This window comes from Ambystoma mexicanum, chromosome 3p (genome assembly GCF_040938575.1).
Source record: "Ambystoma mexicanum isolate Mex_15411 chromosome 3p, UKY_AmexF1_1, whole genome shotgun sequence".
Taxonomy (NCBI): domain Eukaryota; kingdom Metazoa; phylum Chordata; class Amphibia; order Caudata; family Ambystomatidae; genus Ambystoma; species Ambystoma mexicanum.
Genome location: NC_090925.1, coordinates 109,925,243 through 109,933,450, shown reverse-complemented (window position 1 = coordinate 109,933,450; position 8,208 = coordinate 109,925,243). Strand labels below are relative to the sequence as shown.

Here is an 8,208-nt window from a genome sequence, read left to right as displayed (position 1 = left end):
TTTCCTGCTTTACTGGCGTTTTCTTGCCTTTTTCCTCGCCTTTCCATACACTTTTTTGGATCTCTCGTAGTCTTTACCCCCTCTGCTTTCTTTTCCCCTGATTGCAACCGCTCCCTTGCCCTCCTCCCTCCCTCCAGCACCCTCCCCTGTCCGTGATTGGCTGTGCCTGTCACTGAAGAGAAAGCACCTCGCCCGACCATGAACAGGACGCTCTTTCACTTTCCGGGTCCTGACTGGCGATGTAATACCCACTCTTTTCACTCTCGGTGCCTCACCTCCACTTTGGCCTGTTTCTTTCTTTCCCTCTTTCTTGCTGCTTTCATGCCTTTTTCCTCGCCTTTCCCTTGCATTTTGAATGCATTTCTCTTGCTCTCCCAAGCTCTTTTCCACCTCTCTTGCCCGGTGTGCCCCCTCCTCCTTAAGCATGTTTCTTTCTTTGCCTCTTTCTTGCTGCTTTCTTGCCTTTTCCTCGAACTTCCCTTGCATTTTGAATGCATTTCTCTTACTCTCTTCTGCTCTTTTCCCCCTCTCTCGCCCCCTCCTCCACTGAGGCCTGTTTCCTGCATTACAGGTGTTTTCTTGCCCTTTTCCTCGAGTTTCCCATACACTTTTCTGGCTCTTGCCCCCCTCTGCTTTCTTTTTCCCTGATTGCAACCCCTCCCCTGCCCGCCCTCCTCCCTCCCTCCACCGCCTTCTCCTGCCCGTGATTGGCTGCACCTGTCTTGTGAAACTAAAGCACCTCTCCCGACCAAGGCCGCTCTTTCACATCCCGTGTCCTGTCCCACCTGTGACCCAGTGGTGAGTGCTTTCCCTGCTGCGGCGTCCCACATTGCATCCACCTATATTTCGGCCTTTAAAATATGTTCTGCCCGAAATTCCCTTTGAAATAGCAAAACAGCCCAGGTGCTTCTGGCGCCTCCCCTCCAGCACCCTCTCCTGATTTGCGTTCCCTGCACCCGCCCAACTCCCAGCCCCCCATGCACCCCTGATTGGCCCATAGTCCTTTATTACCCCACTCCCCAGGGTAGCCCCATGTCCGTTGCAGCCCCATCGGCAAAGGGCAGTTCCTACAGAAGCAGCTCCAGATCATGTCCGCCGGTGTCAGCCAGGGAAGCAAGAAGCCAGCAGCCGTCAACCAGCAGCGACTGGCAAGGTTAGTGTGTTGCAGACAGAGGGCGCAGCGATCACTGCACCCCACAAAACTGCCCCACTGCTCTTATTACTCTGACTTCACCCTAAAGCTTGCATACATACACACTGTACTAGCCCACCACAACTAGGCAGACTGTGTAGCTTAGCCACCTCTCTCATCTAGGTGAACCGTGTTCTAACCTTGCCATTTGGCAATATCTCGCATCTGGTCCAGGCATGGAGAACAAGCATTACTGCCCTTCTGGGCTGCCACACCACTCTTGGGGCCTAGCAGCTTCAGTATGATGCGCAGGGGCTGCAATGGGTTGGTGATCATGCCCTGCACTAAAGCTATTGTGTTAGCTAGCCATTCTGGATAACCCTCAGACTACCCACCTGCAGCATCACCAACTATCCTCCTCCCCCAGGCACTCTGCCTCCCTATGTCTATCAGCCATAGTCGGTATTTACCACACTTGTACAAGGTATCCATCCTGCAGCCAGCATCGTTGTGTAAATTAACCACAATGGTGTTGCCACCCACAGTTTGCATTCGAGCATGTAGGGACGGGATGGTATTGTGAATTGATTAACATGCGTCACATCCACAAAGAATCTAGATAGAATTCCACACATCTAGATAGAATTGTGGCGATAATCTTGTCGCTTCTAGATAGCTTTGTGAAGATTAGCACGTGCCACATCTAGATAATGATGCCATTAACCAACCCTACTAAAAATCTCACCCCTCTGCATACTCCTCTCATACTCAAACCAAACACAACCATACCTCTAAGCGCAACAAACCGCACACACTTCAATACACAGCAACAACAAAACAAACCACACATAGTCTTGCACAAATGCACATGACGGCAACCCACCGAAAAGTACACTTAAGCTCAGCGAATGGTGTTAACCGAACTGATGCTGCCAGCAGCACATCATCACAGCTTTCTTGCTCTTCCCCCCACTCAGTCCTACTAACCCACCCCACCCCACCCTCTTTCCCTTTCAGATCCGCCAAAGCTCCAGGGAACACGCCTGTAGTGATAGTGCACAGTATAAATATCCTTTAAAATGAACATCTAAACAATAACTACAAGTTACATTCCTTACCACCTTTCTTTCAGCTGTCATCTCAAAACCTGGCTCTTCTCCCAGCTCACATGCCCCCGTCTCCCTTTTTGTGCCTTGCAGATGCTTAGTGCCAAGAACCTACCTTGGTGTTGTACAAGCGCTCTACAAGTGCCCCTAACATAACACAACATACAATAACTAGCACAAAGTACACCAAGACCATGAAAAGGGATTAGGAGCCACCACTGGATGTAAACCCAAGACCCGTTTAGCCAAGATGTTCCTATCTTTATTGGAATAGATTGACATTGTGTAAGCTCACACCAGCAAACACATCCTATTTTGACTAATAGCATGAGACGGAAACATGGATTGGAACCCTCCAAATGAGGGCTATGTGACAGACTAGACGTATCCCCCGCCCCGACATTCTGTGCGTGTCATAGGTAAGACGTACTCCAAATAAGCTAGCAAGCTACCACTCATCCTTGCCTCTTCAATAACAGAATAGCTTAAAGTAATACAGCATTGTAGATAGAGAGCAAGGAAAAACAATCAGAAGAGGCATGCACTCAAAGTAGTTCTATCACTGTTCAGTAATATATCACACAAAGTCTTTGAACTTTGATCGAAAACAGCACATCCTCCTTGATCTCCCAACAACAACAACCTCGTTTCTCAAGTTCACCCCGCCTTCCATACGTTATCGGCATGACTCCTCTCTCGACACGCTGCCTTCCAAGTTTCCCTTCTCCTCCCAAACTCCCCCGTCCCCACAGTTACACTGCCTCTCCTTTTCAGCAGATGGCAACTCCACTCCTATTCCAGACAACTCTGCCCTCCGCTCTCATGGCTTTCCTGAACACCTGAATCACTTTGACAGGATTTGAAAACATAGATTTCCCTTTCTGTCCTTGGCTACCCCATTTGGCCTTCACAAAATCCCCCACCTTGATTTCCCTCCTCACACCAGTATGCCTGATTTTGCAACCAGGGTCGCTCTTGTGCCTGCTTTGCACATTATGAACATTGCCTGCCATGAAAACTTCACCCACTCTTCTCACACCCACATTGTTTAAGCTTAAGGCTCAGTATGCCCAGGAACCTTGCTTTTGAAACAAGTTGGTGCACGCTCCAGGGCCAAACTGCACCAAATGTTTAGCGTCAGCCACATACGTATACACGTTCAGAGTATGGGACTTAGGTATGTGTGGAGGGGACTGAAGGGGGAACAGGAGGGATATACATTCTTGTTGGGGGTCCAGGGTACACAATCAAGAATCAACTACATATGGGTATCAGCGAACCTAATGGGGAGGGTGGAGGGAGTGGAGATAGGCCCTCTGGGGATAGCCGACCATAAAATAGTGTCAATGACAATGAACCTGCAGGAACACACATCGGGAGTATGGAGATGGAGGATCCCGGGGAAGCTGCTCAGGGATCCAGTGATACGGGAGGACCTGGGGGATAAAATGAAGGCCTTCTTTGAGCTTAATAAATGGTCTGATACGGGAGAGAGCATTCAGTGGAATACATTCAAGGCAACCATGAGGGAAGAAATTCATAGCAGCAAGGGCACAAAGGGAGAAACAGATGAAGCGTTAGAGATACAACTGGAGAAGGAGGTGGAGGAGGCTAGGGAAAGGGTGGGGGATACCCCTACAAAAAACATACTCAGGGCATACAGGTGAGCAGTAGGGCAACCAGGGGTCCTGAGAACAAAGAAAGCAGAGGGGGAACTTTTAGGAAAAAATATTATGCAAAAGCCAATAAGACGGATGCGCTGTTAGCACGATTACTGAGGGTAGCAGGGGGAATGAATACAATTATAGCCATAAAGGACGAAAGAGGAAACCGCCTCTCCCGCACGGAGGACATTCAGGACCGCCTAGCCAGGTAGTATGAGTCCCTATATTCATCCCAAAATCCACTGAACCAGCAACAGCTAGACTTCCTGGGAAAAATACAGTTGCCCAGAACGGGCCCTCGTACACAAGAGATATTGGGCCCGGGGATAACTGAAGAGGAGGTGAGGAGAGCCATTGCAAAATTGCCCACGAATAAGGCCCCGGGACCAGACGGCTACACGGCCGTCTTTTATAAAACATATGCATCGCTGCTTGCTCCCCAATTGACGCAGCTTTACAACACCTTGAAAATAAGAGGACCTACTACATCTTCAATGGAAGAGGCTAAGATCACCCTTACACCTAAACCCAATAAAGACCCCACGGAATGCACCTCATACAGGCCCATAGCACTTACAAATGTAGACGCTAAAATGTACGCTAAAATATTGGCAACCAGGCAAGAGGGCTTTCTTCCGTGACTGATCCATCAGAATCAACCGGGTTTTGTTCTGGGAAGACAGACAGCTGGCAACATCAGGAGCGTGGCACACCTTGTAGAGAAAGACCAGAAGACAGCCATTTCCTCTGTCCTATAATCACTAGATGCGGAAAAGGCATTTGACCGAGCAGAGTTGTCCTTCTTATTTGGGGTGATGGGGATAATGGGCTTGGGAGGAGACTTCCTAAAAATTGTCGAAACCAACTACAACTCACGGCTAACACGATTGATGGTGAATGGATCCATATTGCGCCCTATTCGCCTGAGAAGGGGGACTAAACAAGGGTGCCCACTCTCTCCATTGCTGTATGCAATCTATTTAGAGCCTCTGTTACAAGCAATACAGGAAAGGGGCTACCCTTTGGGGGTAAGCAGCACAAGGTTGCAGCGTTTGCTGACAAGATGCTCCTGTCATTGACCAGACCTAGAGAATCTATACAAGCATGTAGGGAGTGCTTGAAAGTTTTGGGGAGGAATCAGGCCTGCAGGTTTACCTCAATAAATCCGAACTGCTAAACCTAACGGTGGGTGAGGTCTCAGAGGGTGTCTCGGGACCACCTTGGGGATGGATGATGAGGTCTCAGCGAGAGCTCATGACCCCCATGAGGGTTTGGTCTAGCATGAAGAGGAATCTCATCATGACCGCTGTGCAGCTTGGATGCGGTTTCAGAGCGAGATCATGATGGCCATGAGAGTTGGGAGATGTCTCTGTGGAGTCTCTTGTACATCATGCTGGTTGGGTGATGAAGCTCTGACAGGTTCTCCTACATTGCTCCAGAGGGCACTTGACTAAAAGCCTGTTGGATGGCGATATGCTGTTTTTCTGAATTTTTCAAAATGCCAGTGAAGTGTTCCACACCAGGGAAGAGTTGCAAGGTGAGTGCCACACATATCTTGGGTCTGCAAACTCCAACTCCATAGATGCCAACTTTTCACAGTGGACTTAAGGGTCATTTATGCATAGGCCCCACTCTCATGGTCTGCACGCCAAAAAAGTGCATAATTTGCATAGCTCCGACCACCACACTAAAAGGACACAATGCTCTGTGAACCTACCACATTGAGGACATTTGCATCAGAATTAGAAATTAGCAGAGTTGTCTTTTATTTACCTTTTTGTAATAGTGTTTAATAGTGTAGATAAGTGTCTTTGCCCCAATAAAGGTGACAGTTCCTTAGTTTATTTATTTATTTATTTATTAACATTTATAAAGCACACACCAGCCCGGAGACATCGTGGCCCTGTTATAAGACAATATGCTTAGTTACATAATACATTCTTAGTTACATGAAGAATACAAGAGGGGTGGGGAGGAAGAGGAAGCGGTCAAGAGCATGGAAGGAAGGCTGTGTTAGTTGAAAAGTGTCTTAGTTGGGATTTGTGTTTTTTTTAACAGACAGGCACTTCACATCACTTTGCCTTGTACTTTTGATTTACCCTTTAATAGGTATTCAGAAGTGATGGGACGCCTTGGGTGCCATGTGATCTTGGGCAAAACGGTTCTGGAATGTGTGTTCACTAGCAGTGATTCTCTTGACAAATTGAAACATCAGTAATATATATATAGTAATGGGACACACACAATTACCTGGACTTGCAACTAACCCAATTGTAAACACTTGTGTATCAATGCATGGCTTATTAACAGACAGAGTTTTTTTTTACCCGGCCCCACCAATAACTTGTGTGCCTGACTCGAAAGCACTCAAATAATTCTTTTGTGGGAGTTCCGGCAGCAAGGCTGTGCTCTTCTAGGGTGCGAAATCTGCAAACTTTAGAAGGTAACAGGAGGTCAAAACTCTGCCCCTGGCAGAATCAGGCCTCAGTCAAGCCGTAGAAAGGAGATGAAAGGCTCGATGTGCATGTAAAAGGGTCATCACTTTAGTAAGTGTTGAGCTTTTTCTCAGCCTGCCATGCGCGCGGGTTTCCTGTCATGTTTGCAGCCTCAAGGATTTTGTCTTTTATTGCAGGCCAATACCCACAAGTCGTGGGTCAGTTGATAGCTCTGCAACTCTCCAGATGTTTTGGACTACTGATCCCTTGATGCCTAACCATTGCCTATACTGTCTACAGCTGATGGCAGTTGTAGTCAAACTTTGCTGACCCCTGCCCTGCATGACCTGTGGACTCCTGAGATCACGTGCTGCGTGATTGTGGGAATTATGTATGTATGTGTGTGTGTGTGTGTGTTGTCTAAGATGACTCATCTTCTGCTGTCAGACAAATAAGCAAAGGTTATTGTGAGCCATAACGCACAGGCAAAAAACACAAACAAGAGGGCTGCTGGCTCAGCTTCCACGCCATTGCCCTAACATGCAGAAAGTGAGGAAAGGTGCAAGGCAGCTGCTACTGATTCACACAGCCTTACACTGACAAATCCAAGCGGTAAGGCATATTTTGCACGTTACCTCAATGGAAAGGCAGCTCGTTGTCCAATGAGTTCAACAGTCTCTGAATTGCCTGAAATTGTGGCGATGTAATGGGACCACTGATTGGGCATACAGCCCACTTTGGGTCATGTCATGGACTGGCCTACCATCTCTCTGACTCAGAACCCTCTTTAGCTCTGTGTCAGAGGCAGAGGTAAGTTCAGGGCCTCCCGACATTTTTAAACGTGCTGTTTAAAAATGTCGCTGGGTTTACGGCCTCAGCACTACTGTGGATGCCTCTCTCCACTCCCCCTGAGACCGCTGATTGGGCATGCAGCTCACTTTGAGTCTTGTCATGGACCGGACTACCATATTTATTGCTGCCTCAGAACCCTCTTTAGCTATGGGTCTGAGGCACAGGTAAGTTCAGGCCCTCCCTCTCCCCCTCTTTGCTTCCCAACGTACTTTTTAAAAATGTCAGGGGGTTTACATCCTGGGCGCTACTGCGTGTGCTCTTCCCCTTGCAGCCCCCTCCCCTAACCATCCTCCCAATAGATGCCTCCCTCCCCCTGAAACCGCTGATTGGGCATGCAGCCCTATTTCAACTTCCAGACCAAGGGCAGCCCTCCTGCTTGGCAGCCCCTCAGCAAAGGACCCGAGGCAAAGGACAGCTCCTGCAAGAACAGCTCCAGATGGTGTCTGCCGGTGTCAGCGAGGGAAGCAGGCAGCCGTCAACCAGCAGCGACAGAGAAAGTAGGTGTGGTGGATACAGGGGGCACAGCAATCACTGTGCCCCACTAAAATGGCCCACCTCCCTCCGACCTATCTTCCCCACCACCTATTGGCTTGAAGCTTGCATGATGTAACTATCCCTTCTGGCAACTGTTAACCACATAGATATCCACCAAGCTGTTAACTGCATTGTCTAGGCATCTCTCACATTTAGATGAACCGTACCCTTACTGCGCTGGCCACTCTTGAAAGAACTGTGAGCATTAGCCAGTGCCACTTTCAGATCAAATTCTGAAGATTAGCTTGTGTCACATCTAGACAGGATTGTGAATATTGGCCTGCGTCACACCTAGACAGGATTGTGAATATTAGCCAATCCCACATTCAGATAGAATTATTAGATTATTAGCTAATGATTATTATTAGCTAGCTTATTAGCTGGTGATTATTAGCTTGAGTCACATCATGACAGGATTGTGAATATTGGCCAATCCAACATTCAGATAGAATTGTGACTATTAGCCTGCGCCACACCTAGACAGG

The 8,208-nt window shown here is 48.1% G+C and overlaps 1 protein-coding gene across 1 annotated transcript in view; it reads left to right on the top strand.

The window, feature by feature from the left end:
- The first annotated feature begins 221 nt into the window (after window positions 1–221).
- LOC138580133 (transmembrane protein 139-like) overlaps window positions 222–8,208 on the top strand; it is a 366,231-nt gene continuing 358,244 nt past the window's right edge. The window contains exon 1 of the mRNA XM_069650442.1: window positions 222–1,153. The gene's annotated coding sequence lies outside the window, so the exon portion shown is untranslated. The remainder of the gene's footprint in view (window positions 1,154–8,208) is intronic.